The sequence below is a fragment of the Alexandromys fortis genome, unplaced genomic scaffold (assembly GCF_014885135.2).
Source record: "Alexandromys fortis isolate MF-2015 unplaced genomic scaffold, M_Fortis_MF-2015_v1.1 scaffold_25, whole genome shotgun sequence".
Taxonomy (NCBI): domain Eukaryota; kingdom Metazoa; phylum Chordata; class Mammalia; order Rodentia; family Cricetidae; genus Alexandromys; species Alexandromys fortis.
In genome coordinates this window covers 5,638,902-5,658,623 of record NW_026067904.1, presented here as the reverse complement: position 1 = coordinate 5,658,623, position 19,722 = coordinate 5,638,902, and positions in this window count along the sequence as shown.

The following is a 19,722-nucleotide window of genomic DNA, read 5'->3' as shown; positions in this document are numbered from 1 at the left end:
GACTTTGGATAATTGGGGATTTGTTCTAATCTTTTTTTGTGAAAATTATGTAGGTGGTGGTTGATATGCTCATGCACTCCAACATTTCCCCTACATATTAGAGCCACCTAAGCAGATTTCCTATGCCTAGGAGAGAGGCACTGCCTGATGCAGAGCTATGGTACCATCACTAGAAGTTTACTTCACGGAAGAGTCTGTGAAACCTTTGTATCAACCCTTTTCTAAAAGCAGACTATCCATGATGGAAGAGAGAACTGCATCTTTCCAGGTATCACCTAGATCCAAGCTTTGTCATTACACAGATTCATAGGAGGTAGTTGTAGAGGTACACCTGGGTCCAAGCTTTGCCATTACATGGATTCCTGGATTCCTAGTAAGTAGTGGTAGAGGCCACATCTGGGTCCAAGCTTTGTCATTACATGGATTCCTAGGAAGTAGTGGTAGAAGCCACACTCTAACATTCTTCCTTGAGGAACACCTGGCTCTCTATGGCAGTATGTACGAGGGTGAGGAGAGCAGATTTCAGGGCCTAAGCATTTCCACGTGGTTTCTGTGGAACTTTGCAGACGATCAACTGCTTTGCATGGATAGGGCTTTTACATGCCAGTATTTCCTATCTATATATAATCAATGAGGAAACTGAAAATTGGAGAAAATTAGTAACTAGCTTAAAAACATATATTGGTGAACTGGAAGAAACAGCACCAGATCTGGTTTGACTAGATCCAAAACTACTGTACTGTAATGGCTTCAATATTACCTTTAAATAACCCATTTCTAAAAGGTGAAAGCAAACTGTCTCTTAAATTTCTTCCTCTATTATGAAGTGCTTTCACGGTGACATACAATAAAATAGTCTTGCCATTGTATTGGATAGCTTGTTTGTTACGAAAAAAAAACATGTGCCAGAAACTATTCAAGAGTGGAATTTATTTCTGCTACTGGTTAAAAATGATTCAACCAATGGTTACTTGTCCCCATGAACTTGGACATAAAATCAAGGCAATGGGAGTGTCTCAACAAAGCAGAGAAGTGGGGAATATAGGAGTGGATCAGAGTGAGCTATTGCACCAAGGTCACATTCCCAAGCACTTATATACTCCAGGTAGACTCTACTTTATGATAGTATGAATCTACCAAAAAACTAATCTGTTTTTTTGGGGGGACAATCCTATCATGTGCTAATCCCCCCCAAATAATGACAAATCATAGATATGTCAAATGTTGTGTTTTACCATCCTCTTAGGGGTTTCTTAATTCAGTCGCAATAGCCAACAATCCCAACCACAATGATTTCTGTTCTACAACAGAAATCCCTCTAATCACATCTCACAGTGCTCCTATACATGACCAGTCCACTGAATCAATCCATCAGTGTGGCAGAAACTGGTTCTTAAGGAGTCAACATAAGAATTAAGAAGTATGCATGCCTCATGGTGAGGAGCTAGCTTAGGTCTTTTCCACCAACTCCCTCAGCCTTCCCTTCTAGTCCATCTCCATTCCTTGATTTCAGTTTCCCATCTATAGAATCATATTCTACCCACAACTTCTGAGTAACCACACCAGGCCAGGCCTTGGATAGGTGATTTTCACGACCCTTCCTGTCCTCCACTAGAATCTGTTACAGACTCAGTTGTCTGTAGCAATCGGTTTACAAACCATCCTTCTCTTATCCCACCTCCACATCCAAAGGATTTCACCTCTTTGTGTTCAGATCCAGGATTCCCCTACCTCTTTCAGTCCTGTCTTTCCAGACTTAATTTTTGGAATACTACAGCCTGTTTGCAAGAACCCATCTTCTCACCCTACCTGCATTCTCCAGGGACTCTGTCTCAGAACAAGATCCCCTAGCTCCTTCCCACATCCCTTCTCAGCTTTTCATTACAGCCCATCTCCTTTCCTTTCTTCCAACTACCAACCCATCTGCCCACCCACAGAAGAGCACTCTACCAGGATATCTGTATCCTCCACACTTATCTAGGATCTAGAGTGGGCAAAAGAAACCAAAGAATGGTGCACACAGCCAACTAAGACAAGACCATATATCAACAGCAAGAAACACAATAAACATAACTTGAGATTCCTAGACATCAGTACAAAATCACAAACATAAACAGCCAAAAGGAAATATGATGAGGGATAACTAACACTAAAGGCAATTTAGCATTATTTAGAAAAAACACATGGAAATATACTACTATAGATTGTACTGAAAACACATACAAATATGAAAGAACCTAAATGGAGTCATCATATAATAGGGGAGGGATGCCCTCAAAAAGCAATCTTACACCACCAAAAAAACTCTCCAGTGACAGGAGCAGGTTATGTCTTGAGCCATTAGTCAAAGGGAGCTCATGAAAAGTCAAAAATATCACAAGATATTAGCGGGACTATTGATTGATCTCCACAGTCTGATAGTAAGTCCCTATTGCTGAAACCAACATTTATATCAAACATCAAGAAGTCAAGCTGGTACATTCATGGTACCTGAAGGTACTCTGCATCTTACAAGAAGAGAAAGGTAATCATCAATATCTCACTTCTCCAAACCCCATAACCTATAGCAGTGGCCTGCCAGCAAGATATATTAATGCTGTAGTGGCACAAATGTCATGAGAGTAACCAACCAAGTTTCTGAATTGACTTAAGGCCTATTCCAAGCCCATGCTTGACACTGTTAAAATGGCCATTCTAGACAGGTTTTGAGCCAAACAGGAAACCTACTATTATTATTCTACTAAAGGAAAATATCATTAAAATGACTCCTAATGACATTCTGCTGTATTAATAGATTAGTGCCTCAATCAATCATCATAAAACCTTCTTTTTGCAGTAGATGGGAACAAACACAGAGACCCACAGCTGGAGAATGTGCAGAGTAAGAGACTTTGGAGCACTCAGTCCTAAGTGGGATGTCTTCAATACCCTTCCCTCATGTCTTAGAAATCAATGAGGAAAAGGAAGCAGAAATATTATAAGAGCCAGAGGTGACATATAACTCCAAGAAAACAGTATCTTCCAGACACAAGAGAACTGATATATGTATGAACACACAGAGACTGTGGCACCATGCATGAGGCCTCCACAAGTTCAAGCCAGATGGTGTCATACCACAGGGAGGAGGGAGTAGACGTAGACTTCCACTCCTAACCAAAAAATGATCTACAATTGATACCTGCTGACAAAAGAAAAATTAGTTTTCTCCATTGGAGTTTCACCATGTACATTAACCACATTCCATGACAGGTTCCATGCCCAGGAGTAATTGATTAACACAAAACTACTTCAAACGTATTTTTGAAGATTTCCATCTTATTTTGTATTGTTTGGGAATTTTTGTATTATTTTTTGTCAACATTTTTTTATTGAGAAAAGAAAAAAAGTTTCCGCCTCCTCCCAGCCTCCCATTTCCCTCCCCCTCCTCCCACCCTTCTCCCCCTCCCTCCACTCCTTTCTCCCTCCCCCCACTCCTTTCCCCCTCCCCCCACTCCTCTCTTCCTCCCTCTCCAATCCAAAGAGCAGTCAGGGTTCCCTGCCCTGTGGAAAGTCCAAGGTCCTCCCCCCTCTGTCCATGTCTAGGAAGGTGAACATCCAAACTGGCTAGGCTCCCACCAAGCTGGAACATGAAGTAGGATCAAAACCCCGTGCCATTTTCCTTGGCTTCTCATCAGCCCTCATTGTTCGCCATGATCAGAGCTATCGATCTTTTGCTTTTCTATTTTGATTTCCAATTTTGTACTTCTCTGTGTGTTATTCATATCTGTGTGTATATGTTTCTTTTTTGATTGTTGAATGCAATTGGCCCCCATAATATCCTAGGGAATGTCACTATTAGGAGGTGTGGCTTTTTTGGAGTAGATATAACCTTGTTTGAGGAAGTGTGTCATGGTGGGGGCAGGCTTTGAGATTTTCTATGGTCAGGATACTGCCTAGTATCTCAGTCAACTTCCAGCTGCCTTCTGATCAAGATGAAGCCAATACCATATCTGCCTACATGCCACCATGCTTCCTGCAGCCAGCCACATTCCCCACCATGACCATAATGGACTAGACCTCTGAACTGTAAGCCTATACCTCAATTAATTTTTTTTTCTTTTAAGAGTTGCCATGGTCATGGTGTCCATTCACAGAAACAGAAACGCTAAGACATCCTGTCTGAAATTGTTGAGATTCTTTTATTTATTTATTTATTTATTTATTTATTTATTTATTTATTTTACATCCCTACCGAAGTTCCTGCTCCCTCCTTTTTCCCCATTGCCTGCCCCTGCCTTAACTCCATTCTGTCAATCCACTTTTTCTCTGTTTCTATTCAGAAAGGAGTAGACTTCTTATGGGTGTCAAAAAAGCATGGCATATCAAGTTGAGGTAGGACTTAAGTCCCCCACCCCTTGTATTAAGCTGGGCATGGCATTCCTGTAGAAAAAAAAATCAGCTAAAGACCACATAGTACCAAGTGTAATAAATACTGAAGTAAAAAGCAGTTTCTTCTACATGTGAAGTGAGGAATTTTAAGTGACTATATTCAAACCCTATTTTATGTAAACTGGGAGTAATATATTGTTTTCATATTGAAATCTATTTCAAATAGCTCAAAGTTCTCTATTTTGTCAAATATGGGCGATGTTTTTTTTAAACTTTTAAAAATACCTCTATTTGAAAAGCAAAGCAAAGAATTAATCACACATAAACTTCCAGAGAAAGAGGGAATTATATATCATATGTAATATCAAGTGGCAATATCCTGACATTAGACTGGACAAGAATTACTATGAAAAATTGCTTGGTTTAAATAGCAATTAAGGACTGAATGGGGGAAAGTAATCAGGAATATGGGTGATTTAGCCAGTAAAAGAGCATTAGGTAGGTAATACAGTACTCAAAATATTCCCAATGAATATTCATGAGTTGATCTTCTTTTGACTTATTGAATGGTGACATTTCCTAGTAGGAAAACATTTGACTAAAAGAAAGCGGCTCTTGGGCATCTCTGTATTATAAAGTTCATATTGTAAAGACAGCAAAATTAAGTGTTGTGAATAAGGGGTGGGAATTTTCATAACGTGTTGGAGAACAGAACCTTGAAATCAAAGTGGTAATTTCCTGCTTCCAGAAAATCCATGCAGGTTTTTATGATCATCCCAACAAATAAAAAAATATCTCAAAAAGGCTTGGTTTAAAAAGCAGGTCTGTCTTTTTAGCCCATTTTCTAACATTTCTGCATGAGCTTGTTTACTTGATTATATTCATTAAAATTGAATTTTGGAAGGAAGTTGGCATTAAAAACATTTCAAAGAAGTTTATGTCCAATTTAAAGAAAGTCAGTTCTTCAGGTCCTCTGAAACTTCTGGAGAAAAGCTAGTAACAATAATTGCTGAGGGAGAAGGGGTTGAGAAATTCCTCAAGCCAAAAAGTATCCTCTTAGAAAGTGAATTACAGAATCTGAAGTGGGTATGGAGCTGTGAGCATGCGTGCGTGTGTGCATATATGTGAGTGTGTGTGGCATGGGGGCAAGTGTGGGCTTCACTGAAGAACCTGTTGAGAAAATGCTCTGAGTTTGACACAATTTAGTCAGACAAGCTGTCTGGGGTGTTCTATTTGTCACCCAGTAGCATGAGAAAAATATATAAATACAACTGCATCTTGCTGCCAAAGTACTTCCTTGTGAATACACTGTCAACAGCATCTCCTTTTTACATCTTGTCTCAAAACATGACAGTCAACAAAACAGATGCTTCCTCCTTAAGGGAGCTGACCAGGACTTCAGAGCTAAAGGGAGATGGAACCCACCCTGGGCCGCACTCACGAAAGCATCATCTCATCAGGAAGCTCTACTCTACAAAACCTGCAATGACTACTTCAGGCTGACTTCCCCTGCCTTCCTCCCTCCACCTGCTCTGTCTTTGCCTCATAGGTGTGAATGTGCTTAGCATCCAAGACTTAAAGATAGGAATACTTCCATATCTTTTTTTTTTTTTTTGATTTTTTTTTCGAGACAGGGTTTCTCCATGGCTTTTGGTTCCTGTCCTGGAACTAGCTCTTGTAGACCAGGCTGGCCTCAAACTCACAGAGATCCTCCTGCCTCTGCCTCCCGAGTGCTGGGATTAAAGACGTGCACCACCACCGCCCGGCTACTTCCATATCTTAACAAAACATCGTGGTTATACCCAATAAAAACTTCTCTTCCTCAGCCACCAAATGTAAGTGCAATTCCTATTACCCATATTTTGAATTTGGGGTTTACTAAAAGTTCTATACAACCCATAAAAATGTACATCTCTCAACCCTTTTTTATGGGGAAGGTTGAAAGCAGAGCCTTTCTAAAGTTAACGTGAAGATGAATTTAACTTAAAACTATTGAAACTTAACAGGAACTCCAAACATTCTTCATTTCCATCAAAAGTAAAATTCTTGGTTGGTTTGCTTCCTGGGGAGAAACAGCACATGATCACCAGGGAGATGGATACTTATAATTAATCCACGCTGTGAATGTCAGCTTCAGCATAACTTCTCCCAGTGCACTTGTCATAGTGTCGCGCTCATCCTTGAGGGATCCATCAATTCACACAGAGGCATCGGGAGGCCAGGAAGCAAGTTTATCTTCATTTCTTCCTTCTTTCCAAGGTTAACTACCTTCAGATCACTTTCAGACTAAAATAAAGTACTAAGGGTTTTTTTTTTTCTTGGAGTTTTAGTTCTTAAGTGTTAAAATAAAAGAAAAATTACACTTAAAATGAATGTGGTCATACTCACAGACTAGAGTGATGTTCTGATCAGGGTAGCGTTAGTAACCTTGAATTCTATTGGTGTATTGACTTTGATCAATAAAGGACCTAAAGTAATACACGGTAGACATACTGATAGTCTCCAGATACAATGGCGTATCCATGTGTTTCTACAGATAGAAAAAGATATCTTCCATAAAATGATAGAGATGTTTATTGCAAGAAAGCAAGGACAGTGGCTGTGTCATCGTACTTAGTCTTAGTTTTCAGGATGAAGAGGGACCTGACCGTGAGAAAATGAGAGCCAAACAAAAGCAGCACAATAGTGAGCTGACCCCTTGTTTTTCTGTCATCTTTCTGTTCCCCAGGCATCAAACCAGCTATTCCTTGTTTGTTTAAAAAATAGTTTATTTAAAATATTGTTTTATGAGCCACAGTTTAAATTGGATTCAGCTTTCTTAAAATTCTTTTATTTAAATATAACTTTATGTTCTTTTTTCCTTTGCATTTGTTCTAAATATGTTCTTTACCCATACTTTAAAAAAAAGGTCAGGCTTTTTTATTGTAAATAAGGTATCATATTTTCTTTAAATGCCTCTTCTAAGTTCAGAATGCATAAAGCCAGGACTTCACTGCTAGCACTGTCCCGCTCTGTATTCAGCTATGTGATTTCCTTCATGAGTTTGGAGGCATTTACCTTGTTTATTATGAATTTTTTGATTTCTATTATTTTAGTTCAAATGTCTCCCATCCTATCTTTACTCCATTTTTTTTATTTTTAGCCACATTTTAAACTATACAAATGTTTAAGTGTTATAGAATTATGTTTTTTCATTCATGTATCTTGCCCTGCTAAATCTCAACAGATACTTGCCAATTTTATCATATATGTGCATTTTGTGCACTTAAACATCATCTTTCCCTTCCATCAAATGAAATTTATTTTGAAGTCCCCATGTTGTCTTATCTCTTCCTTCATCAGTGACCCAAAATTAATGGCTCTTAACCATACTGTAAAACAAAGAAATAGTCTTGAGTTGAATTTAGTATTTCCAGTGGCAGAGCATGCAAATTCTCTTATGTTAAATCAAACAAGTCATAAGCTTGGAGTGCAGCAGATATCATAAATGCATCCTTTTCAAGCTTCTACAACAGTTGCTGTAGCTTCTGATATTTATTGGACTGTGTGATGAATTATATAACCTTGTTATGTCCCTTTAAAAACCACCTATGAATCCCATGTAAATTCTCTTCTTTCTGGGATGTTGCAGTGCAGACCCTGAGAAACAGAAGGAGAAAGTTGCTGGATAGATGCGATTTCTGGTTCCCTCTCCTCCATTAAAACTGAGATAATATGGTTTACTCAGCTCTCCAGACACAGCATTTAGTCAAAGTGTTTACTTCAAGTTGTCAGAGGCAAGAGGCCAAGGAAGAGATTCAATTTATAGCACAGAGACACATTTTTACATAATCTAACTTGAAATTCCTTGAAAGAAGACACATGTTGAAAATAGCCACCACTAAAAATACTAGAAAGCAGGGTGCTGAATCCCTTTTCAACTTCTTGCTCTTGTGTCTTCTCAAAGTAGAACGGACCATAGGTTACCTTGTAATTAGCATCTGAGAAACTTAGTGGCAATATATTGAAGGACTGTAAGCCAAAATCAAGAGTATAAAGAAACTACAAGTCTTTAAAGCAAAACATATCTTGAAATTTAGAGATCAATACAACAAACAACAGAAAACAACCATAAAAAAGAGATGATTTTCATCCTAGGACAGCTGACAACTGTTTTATATATATATATATATATATATATATATATGAGAGACCTGTATGGTGCTGCCCAATACACTATGGTCATAATTGTATGACATCACATATTTTGTTTTCTAATAATGTTTGTGCATAATTACCTTTGTCACTTATTTGTAGACTACAGCAAAAACACATGTTTTAAAATGCGAAGGACTGGCTTTGAGAAAGTCCGGATAAGTGATAAAGTTAGTCTAACATAGCTACAATATGAAGAAACTAATGATCATGTAATAGATACAAGAACACTAATGGAACATTTTCTACATCCCAAGATTTTACTAATCTTAACATCACATTACTTAATTTAAAGGTGATAAAAAATGTATGGTATTAAACAGATAGTAGGTATTGACACAGAAACAATAACCCACAAGGGTCCTAAGTTCAACTTCAATTGTGTTGTACATTCTCAACAGGATTCCAAAGAGTAGACAATCCATGGAGAGTAATAAAGGTTCTGAAAATACTACAGTACCATTCTGAATGCTTGAGCCTTCTCAAGAGACGTAAACTGAATAGATAAATAATTATGAATGGAAGCCTTTGATATTGTCCCAGCATTGAACTCCATGGGTTTTTCACAACATTCTAAGAACTCTCCTAGGGAATCAATAGAATCATTTTCTTCACAAATCCAGCAGGTTTCCATGATCAGCCTCAGTTGACATTATATTCGAGGAACAAGGCTAACTGACTAAGGTAAGCTTCCTTGTCTACCTCTGCCAAGTGAACCATGTCAGTCAAAGGACTATGCGAGGACCATATGGGGTCCTTACCATCATGTATTTAGAGTTAGGTCATGCAACAGTCTCATCTGTAACATTAATCCATTACACTGACAAAACCCTGTTCTAACAATCAGTGAGAAAATAAATAGTTGTTAAATTCAAAATGGAAATAGAAATGTGGTCACTATACCAGAGGCAGAATGATCTAAAGGAGTTGGTTCAACTTTTCCAAGAATTATTGCAGACATTCAAGGACCACTCACTGTAGACCTACAGAACTCAGCTGAACCAAGTATTGTAATGTAATATTTCTGTAAACTAAGACATGTTATATAAAACCTCGGTCCACTGCCTCTCTTTGGGAATAACAATTGAAAACTGAACAACAGTATTTGAAGAAAGAGGCAAGTTTGATGCTGGAGATGATGCTACTCAAGAAATCAAGGAAGATGGACTGATGGTGCACTGTATATAACAAGCTTTTAATGTTCCCATTTGAACAGGGACCAAAGGAAAAAGGAATAGATTTTATTCATTTGCTTCAATTAAATTGAGGTGTCTTTGATGTCTGTAAGTATTCCCTATGGCCAAATTTCAGGATTCGGTTCACTGTGACAACTCCTCTGTTTCTACTTCCATCAAAGAAACTCACTTCCATGTTGCTTCAGACTCTAATCTCTGCTCAAATTTCATTTTTTGCCTTCTTCCTGACTTCTTCCACCATTATTTTATGTTTTATGTTTTGTTTTGTTTTCTAGATTTTTGGATTGAAACCTGACAAATACTCATTATTTGTAAAGTATGATGGCTTAATACATGTATATACTGTTAACTGACAACTATAAGTAAATAAATCTACATGTCTGTCATCACATCTGTGTGTACATGTATGCATGCATATTTGCATGTTTATATAGGTGAGTGTGGTTAGTAAATTCATGAGGAGATGATGGATAAAAGGTACAAAACTTTTCATAAGTTGATTGCATTCCTCAGTGTTACTGGTGCTCAATGTATATCAGGAGAAGAGCAGGGTAATTAAATAAATTTATCTACGATATGAATGATAGATGTCTTCTCGATCTTACCATAGTTATTATTTTCAAAAAATAAGATCAAAACATATAGAGTATTTTCAATCACACAGTATGCTTGAAGTCCAAACTAACCTCTAATCAATGGAATCAAATTGTTTTACACATTGAAAGGAAAGGAAATTTTAGACAATGCAGGAGAGCTCTCGCATGGCTTTCTGGCAGTGTGAACAGGCCTCAGCTGAGGAACATCTGAACCAGGGTTATCTAGTTTTGTTGGGAAAGTCTCTCTTGTTAAATGATATTAATGTTACACATATTTAGAACTGGTATTTGGCAGTGAGTTTTGAATGGTGCCTTCTGAGAAGATATTGATGATTCCTGTGAAATTTCTGTAATAGGATAGCATGACAAACAATGACCATATTTGTTGTTTGATGTAAAGATAACCAGGTGGCCAGAGACACGCTAACTTTTCATTTTAGCTAGGGACTTCCTAACCCCTGATAGGAAAGATTCGAGCAACAGCATTGAGGACAACTGGACAAAGATGTTTTCCCCATGTGTGACATCAGTTAAAAAGCAAATAGTCTTCCGTGATTTAACACAAAGGCTGAAAGACACAGCTACACAGTGAACAATGAAGACACACTGGAACCTTGTCATCTACCACACACAAAAGCTCCCATAGAGTTAGAAAGAAACCTGAGCAATGTGTCCCAGACAATCTAATCTATTCTGAACACCCAGATGGCAAACCACTGGCACTCAGATGGAAGGAGCCATAGTTACATAAACTATGGCCAAAGCTTATCAGATTCTCCATCCTATTGGGTTTCATACTTCAAAACAACCAGAACCGCATTGTGTTAAAATGCTTATCACTGTCCCTTAAGGAGATAAGAGTCTGTTGGACAGAGTTGTCAAAAGGAACTATTAAGGATCCTGGCAGGGCTCTCAGGCTGCCTGACATATATGGGACTCTCACTCATCCATCCATCTAACACAGCTCTGGAAGCTGAAATGCATTGCAAAGACATGTTGGACCTATTTTTCTCTTTCTGTTGCTGTGTGCTTCATGGAATGTGTTGAGCTGAGAATGAACTTGGGCCATAGTCTGTTTGAGGCTATTTTTATTTAAAATCAGATAAGATTGTTAAAGGGACTTTAAAAATCTATAAATTGCAAATTGTCAGGCCATCAAGTGTCTTAAACAAGTCCAAATGGCTTCATTTTCATTCTCTATCCTGGACAGTCTCCTTGAGTCTTTCCCACTGGTGTTTTTGGGACACAGTCCAGGCCATTATGAGCAGATCCAGTACTGTGCAGTGATCTTGAGGCTTGTAAAAAAGTTTGGGACTACTTCAAATTACCCGTCGTTTATCTTCTCCAGGGGAGTTGTGGCTCTGTCAAAAGTATATTTTTGATCCACAGTAAGACAATTTGCAGTAGTTCTGCCATTTGAGAAAGACTAGATGTATAGATCCTAGTAAATGCTTAAAATCTTATGTTTTCTTCTCATTGACTCTTCCGTCTTCTGCGTTTTTACTATAACTTGTTTTTTTCTTTCCCATATCTTATGACTAGCCTCCCTTTGCTTCTAGATACAGACTTTTGGCCCTTTGGCTACCTTAACCTATACTGAAATAGTGGAGAGTTCTTTCCATACACAAACAAGCCATTTGTTAAATTTCTGATTGCCTAGGAACACCTGGCTCAACACCCCCCCCACACACACACGCACACCAATATTCTATCATGTGAGTTCTTCACCTTTCTTTTTGGCATTTAAGTAAAACAAGGACTTCTGAAAACTGCTAGAGTTTCAAGAAATTAATAGTGGCATGGCTTAGGGCTGAGAGATGGGTCAGTTAGAAAATGATTGCCTTCTACACACAGGACTTGAATTTGATCATCCCAACTCATGTAAAGTGAAGTCAGATACAGTAACACATAGGGGTGATCCCAGCACCAGAGAGATGGACACAGCTGAATTCCTAGTGCTTGCTTGTCAGTCAGTTTAGCATAGCTGCAGAGTTCCAGGACAGTGAGAGACCTTGTCTCAAGAAACATGATGTATACATTCCTAGAGAATTGTAACTACAACCACATAAAACCTGAGAGAGCTTGGGAAGGAATTCTAGACACAAAAGAACAGAGTTAAGAATGGTAGCCATATTTTTTTTTCAGATAGCCTCTCTTTGCTGGCAGCAAATAGAGGCATAGCTCCTCTAAAAAATGGCTTCCTAACACAACATTAGCAGTTGAAAGGACATGGCTTCTTTAAAAAAAATGGTGGCTTCTGTATATGTGTTGCTTTGGCCTATAGTAGGGTAGAATATAAGCAGACTGGAAGAGATACAGAAGAGAGTAGACAGACTCAAGAAGATGCCATGTAGTTGCTAAAGGAGAATTATTCCCCAGACCCTTACCAATAAGCTATAGCCTAATGTCAATAAACAGATTAATAGAAATGGGTTAGTTTAAGATATAAGAATTAGTTAATAAGAAGCCTGAGCCAATAGACCAAACAGTGTTGTAATTATAAAAAAAGGAAGATGTCCTTCTGTACATATGTTGCTTTATGGGTTAATAAATAAAGCTGCTTCAGCCTATGGCAGGACAGAATAAAGCTAGGTGGGAAATGCAAACAGAGATATACAAAAAGAGTAGGCAGTGTCAGGGGCCAAGAGACACTATGTAGCTGTCAAAGGAGAGACACCTCAGAAACTTATCAGTAGGCCACAGTCTCATGGTGATTCACAGATTAGTAGAAATGGCTTAATTTAAGATGTAAGAGCTAGCTAGAAATATGCGTAAGCTATTGGCCAAAGAATATTGCAATTAATATAGTTTCTGTGTAATTATTCAGGTATGAGTGGCAGGAAAATGAAAGAACAGTCTCCTCCTATCCTCCTACATCCGGCCTCCACAGATATGTGACCCTCACACCTATACATATTTGCACAAACACGTACACACAGTACCAGGTATTATAGATAAGACTCTTATTAACTGTGATTCTTAGAAATCTCATTTGACTCTGCCTTAGTTTCCTTATTTGTGAAATATAGTGTTTGTCCCATCAATGACCTGAAATCAGTGTGGTTAAAGTGAGGTCACTTCACACTAGGCTATGTTATGTCATGGGGTATGCCCTGTTTCTTGTCCTTCATTTTACTCTTTCTCTCCTTCTCCCAGCACCACCCAAATGTAGTTGTTCCTCCTGTAAGACTCTTACTGAGTTTTACCTTCATAAACTCGGTCTAGTGATTCCTTCAAGTACTCAGCCATTGCCCCATTCCAGCTCACAACACCTTTACTGTAGCATCTTTCAAAAGTCTGTTTCTTCTTAGGTAAACTTTAATCCCTTCAGTACAAATTTTCTGTATTCCCTAGAGTATCTGTACATTTATAGCTATTGTGTAGTGCCTAATAAAATGTATGAAATGATAAGTGGATTATATGCAGCTCTTCCTGTTGGACTTTAGTTCTAATTTTTTTTCATTTTAAAATATTCCTTTATGTACCTATGTGAGACTAATCTCTCTTCAAGTCACAGACCTACTTATGGATATGTCNTGTTTCTAAAGAATCTTTCAAAACTCTTTTGAGTTAAATGTCCACTATTGTTACTCTGTGATACACTGTAGATGTTTAATAATAATCTCTCTGTAGGTATGATAGAAATGTTGACCTAAACCTGATTGGTGGGGTTTGTTAGGCTTCATGGTGTAAAGAGCCTCACTGTGGCTGATTCAACATCACAGAAGCTAAACTACTGCTCTACTTACTGGGCCCCTCATCTATTTCTTACTAATGTGTGTTAAAAGATGGACGTTTGTTATTTTTTTCTTCAAATAAGGACTTGGTGTATTGTGAAAGCCTGTTAAGCTAACATTGCCATTTAGACTCTATACATTGATCTTAATTATTTAGGTTCTTCCACTTAGGCAGATCTTAAGCTTACAATGTGACACCTAACAGCTAACACAATTGTTGAAAATGTATTAGTTGCAACTCATAAGCTGAAACTCCAAGGGGGGAAATAAGCTGTTTTAACATCATTCTTTCTAATTTATGTTCAGAGTACTTCATAGCTCTAAAGCTGAGTGGGCAGAGTCCTGTACTGTTACTCATATTCCATCCAGGCCACATTTCTAATGAGTGGCTAACTAGGAAAGCATATTGAATAATGCTGCCTTTATCTTCCATAATTAGCTACAGGATGTGATATTTTATCCCATAACTGTCTTTGGACATATCTGCTCCACCTGAGGAAAATGGACTGCAGTATACTTTGGTGCTTTCCCACATACAACATCCAGGATTTCAATAGTCTAAGGATATGAAGGTGGGCATTGCAATGTAGGCTAATATGAATGAGTGTGAATGAGAATGCCCCTCCTATGCTAAAATATTTGAAAACCCCAGGTCTCAAATTGGTGGTACTATTTTAGAAGATTTATGGCGTACAGCATTACTGAAGAGAAAGTGTCACTAAAGGTGGGATCTAAGGTTTAAAAAAACTCATCCACTTCAACTTTGCTCTCTTTGCTTCCTGCTTGCAATTTGAAAATCCGTACTCTCAGCGTGCTGCTCCTACCCATTTCTTTCTGCTGTGTTCCTTGACCATGATGAACTCACCCCTCCAGAAACATAAGCCCAAATAAACCCTCATCTTGTGTCAGATGACTTGGTCATGGTGTTTTCCCACAGCAACAGAAAAGCTGCTAATATCATGGCCCTCGGTTGCTGTGTAGCTGTGTTTTCAAAGGCTATTGGAAATGCCACAAAACATTTAATTAAAGTATAAAGCTCACAGGGATTAGCTAACCAATGAGTTTTGTAGAATCTATCTTGCAATGGCATTCTGCTCTTTCAGCTCATCTTTCTGCTTTACTGCACAGACTGGCAATGCAAAGCCTGAGAAATGGGTTTAATCACCTGTCAAAAGTCGTGCCTCCCATAAGATGACTTGTAAAAATGTCAAAATAGGATCATTATCTGTGTCCTCAGTTTGTAATTCTTATATCCCTGGTCTGCCTTGTTAGGACACTGAATTATCCAGCCTACAAGATACTACCAACCTTGTATAGCACAGGGTTGATGTATCACCTGCCTGTAGATATTATAGAGAGATGAAACATTTGTTGTGAGCACTGTTAATGCTGCTTTGCATGACCTCTACTTGCTGCTGCACAAATAGCAACTCTGAACTAATGCAAATCAGGAATTCAGCACTGGCTTCTAACCTCACACTGTTCACATGTCAAATGTGAGTAGAAACAGCAGGAAACTGGCCTGCTCTTTCTAATTACAATTATGATAAGAGTTTAGCAGAAGTCTACTTAAAATTATAAAAACCTTTCTGCCCAAGATTGGTGTTTTATCTCATTGTATATTCATATGATTAGGCTCATTTGACTGCTTAGGGGAAAAATGAATCGTGTCCAACATATTCTTATTTAGGATGCTCTGAGAGAGAACCCATGTGCAATCACACATTGTCTCGTTCTCATGGAAATGACACAAGCGTGAAAAACAAGATGATGAGAAAGGCCTTTCCTCTCCTCTCTTAAGATAATCTCTCCCTCCCAGGGAGGCTGCAAATCTTGGGTTCAAATAAAACTCCTTTAATTGGGTGAAATTTCTATGCAAAAACTAATGCTATTTGGACCAGCAGGCAAAGACAATTCTCTGTCTCACCAGGGATTCACATTTTTTTTCCAGCCAAGCTAGGTCCTTCTTTCTTAGCACTGCTGAGACAAAACATCCTCCAATTAAGTGAGGTAGACTTTCCCCTTGTTATCTTCTCATGTGCCAATATGGGTTAAGGGAGAGTGTGCAGGGAGACTGATTCAAGTCATTGATTGAAGAACCATCTGATTGATTGATATTCAGCTGGAATATTCATGCATTGGTTTGCCACTTGGAGAAGCAAGGGCACACAGAAAGGGAGCCAGGCCTGTCAAACACACCACTGAGAGCTTGGCTCTTCACAGGATATTTTCAGAGGCCAGGTGCCAATCACTCATGGGACTTTGCTTGTCTGAAAGAATTTCAGATGTGTACTTAATTATAGTACAGCAAAGTACAGATGCTGGAGACTGGCAAAGGAGCTATATTTTCAACAAACTCAACCCTCAGCCACCAAAACCCTTTGAATCTCAGAGGCTTTTCAGTGCTGTCTAGTGGTTTCATCTATACTGTTCAGAAGCATCAGGCTGACAACTTGGAGAAGCCTGTCCCCATCACTCCCAGGAAACTGAGACATGATGGCCATCTTCATAAGAAGCTGAGCACTTATGTTCCTTCCAGCTCTGACCCTACTGAGTCTTGGCTGACAGAGTCAACAAAATTTGACTATCACAAACAATCAGGTTGTGTTCATGTTTGCCTCAGAATACTTGAAGAAAAGACAGAAAACTAGTCAGAAAGTCCACAACTGAAAGAGAGAAGTAAAGACAAGTTGAAAATATGAAATTCTACTTTCATTAACACTCTCAGCTGCATATGAACTTTTCCATAGACTTGTTACTGGATCATCAGTTGCCATGGCAATTGGTAATGTGTTAACATTTATTGATCATGGACTTCATCTTAAGAAGTAAGAAAAAAAAAAGGCAATGGCCCTTTCCAAGATTTTCACATCTGTAATTTAAGAACAACTTCTCAGAAAGAGGAAATATACAGCATATGTAACAAAAACCTAGTGTTAGAGCTTTAAATTTCTCAGACAATCTGAGTTCAGAAAACTTCAAAACAATATTGAGATGACGTTTAAGAACATAGTTTCAAAAACCTGGCTAAGGCAAACCTATCTGCATCCTGTATTCGTGTGGTACTCTGTACTCATCTGTGGCTTTGTTGAAAACCATCATTAAGTAAACTCTTCACCTTCTTATTTTGTTTTTGTGGATGGCTTCCAAATGTGTTACAATGGATAGGTTATGGTATGAGAGCAATAATTTTATCATTGAAAATTAAGTATTTATCTGAAGTACGCAAACAAAACTCAAAGCACATAGAAGTGATTTATCGAGAGCACGAGCAAGGAACTCAGGACCGCGAGGGGTGCACCCACACACTGAGACAATGGGGATGTTCTATCGGGAACTCACCAAGGCCAGCTGGCCTGGGTCTGAAAAAGCCTGGGTTAAAACCGGTCTCGCTGAACATAGCGGACAATGAGGGCTACTGAGACCTCAAGAACAATGGCAATGGGGTTTTGTTCCTACTGCACGAACTGGCTTTGTGGGAGCCTAGGCAGTTTGGATGCTCACCTTACTAGACCTGGATGGAGGTGGGTGGTCCTTGGACTTCCCACAGGGCAGGGAAACTTGTTTGCTCTTTGGGCTAACGAGGGAGGGGGACTTGACTGGGGGAGGGGGAGGTAAATGGGAGGCAGTGGCGAGGAAGAATCAGAAATCTTTAATAAATAAATAAAAATTTTACAAAAAGTAAGTAAACACACACAAAAAATAAGTGATTTATCATAAAATCTTCCAGACATCTCACTCCAAATTATTTATAATTAGCTTTAAAAACATTAAGTTGAGAAATATTGAATATAGTCAAGATACAGTTGACTTATACACTGTGCCGTGATTCCCATAAACAAAGTACATGCCATGAATTAGATCACAGAAATTGTCCAGCTTCTCCCAACTTTCTAACATCTAATAAAGTCTGAGATATCAAGAGAATAGACTGGCATTTTCTAAAAGGAAATGCTTGATCATTTGAATTGGCAAACATTTGGTAAACGGCCCTTTCCCCAGTCCATAAGTTCTGTGGACCCCATTATTTGGCTTAATGTTAAAGGACAGGGAACTAAAAAGCTGTCCCTTCAGAGAAGGCTTTTATTACCTGCCTGTTCACTACATTCAATATGCTACCTACACTATCTTTCCTTGGGAAAATCCTTAATAACTGTGGGCTTTGAATATTTACACTAAAAAGGCAAGGGGTGGATGGCATTGCTTTGGAATTAAAGACAATTTAAGTGCTAGAACTCTGAGGAGGTTCCTATCAAAACAACAAGCAGCATTTATTTAGCAAACACTCTTCAAAAAATATGTAAAAAGACTTGTATAACTTTGTCCAAATTTAATTTTGATTGCCGTTTAGAACTGTATATTGAAGGGTTAGAGAGATGGCTCGTCTGTTTAGAGCACTTACTACTCTTACAGAGCCCAAAGCTTGGTTTCCTCATGTTTGCTCACAATAATCTGTAGTTCCAGTTCAGGTTATATGACTCCCTCTTCTGGTGTCCAAGGGTACTGCATACACAAGGTGCACTCAAACCTAACATAAAATGAGTTTTTTTTTTAAGTGTATACTGAATATCTGCTATAGTAGACTATATATGTCATATTACCCACCAAACAGTAAAGTACATTTTGAGGTAATGAATCTGAAAGAGAACAAGGATCAGTATATGGGAGGGCTTGATGGAAGGGGGAACAATAAAATCAATTATAATCTCAAAAATTAAAGAAATAATTTAAAACAATGCAGTAGGAAGGTAAGATTCACATACATGGACCATAAGTAACTGTAATGGAATAAAAGATAACAGAGGGAGGTCAAATGAACATATATAGCATGGTATATTCATCTATACCATATACATGGTAAGGAATTTCTGGGGGTGGGTGGTTTGAAAGAAGCCATTCCGTTCGTCTAGTCATTTACAATTGCAGGCACACTTATCACCTTCCCTGCAGAGGAATCTGACAAGAGCCAGCAACAGACAGAAATCCATTTCCTGGTTATTGTAATAGTTTGCTCTCAGAGTGTTTGCCTTCCTGGCCCTATATGCTGGCTGTCAATATCCATTTCTAGCTCCTTGGGTTGGCAACATTTTTGGATTCTTCTCTCCAATTCAGTGAAATTGTTTCCTTCTGGACTTTGTACTCTGAACCCTCCCTTGTGTTTCATTGTGTGCATGTATACATGTATACACATATGGGTGTGTGTTTGTATGCATATCAGATTCAGATAGGGAATGATCATTTCTCAGCTAAAAGGAATCTAAAAGTCAGGTCAGTTCCTGACTGTCCATGACAAAAAAAACGAATGGCAGAATGAAGAGCTAAGGACAATGACTGTGAGACTAAGCTATAAAGATACCTGATGACCAAATTAAAATCAAGCTCAGGGGATCAAGAGCTCAGAGCTAATGACAAGAAGGATGCTGATTCTCCAGGGTGATCATTTCTATAAGGGCTAGTGGGGAAAAGCTCAAACACTTCCCCTGACAATACACTGTCAGAAAAAAAGGACAGCTCAGTTATGGGTGTTAAATGAAGGGCTTCCTCTAAAACTGCCTTATAACTACTTGGGGGTATAACTCAGGTGCTCAAAAGCCAAGCAAACAGAAGCTTTAAGCAATTCTAGTCTATATA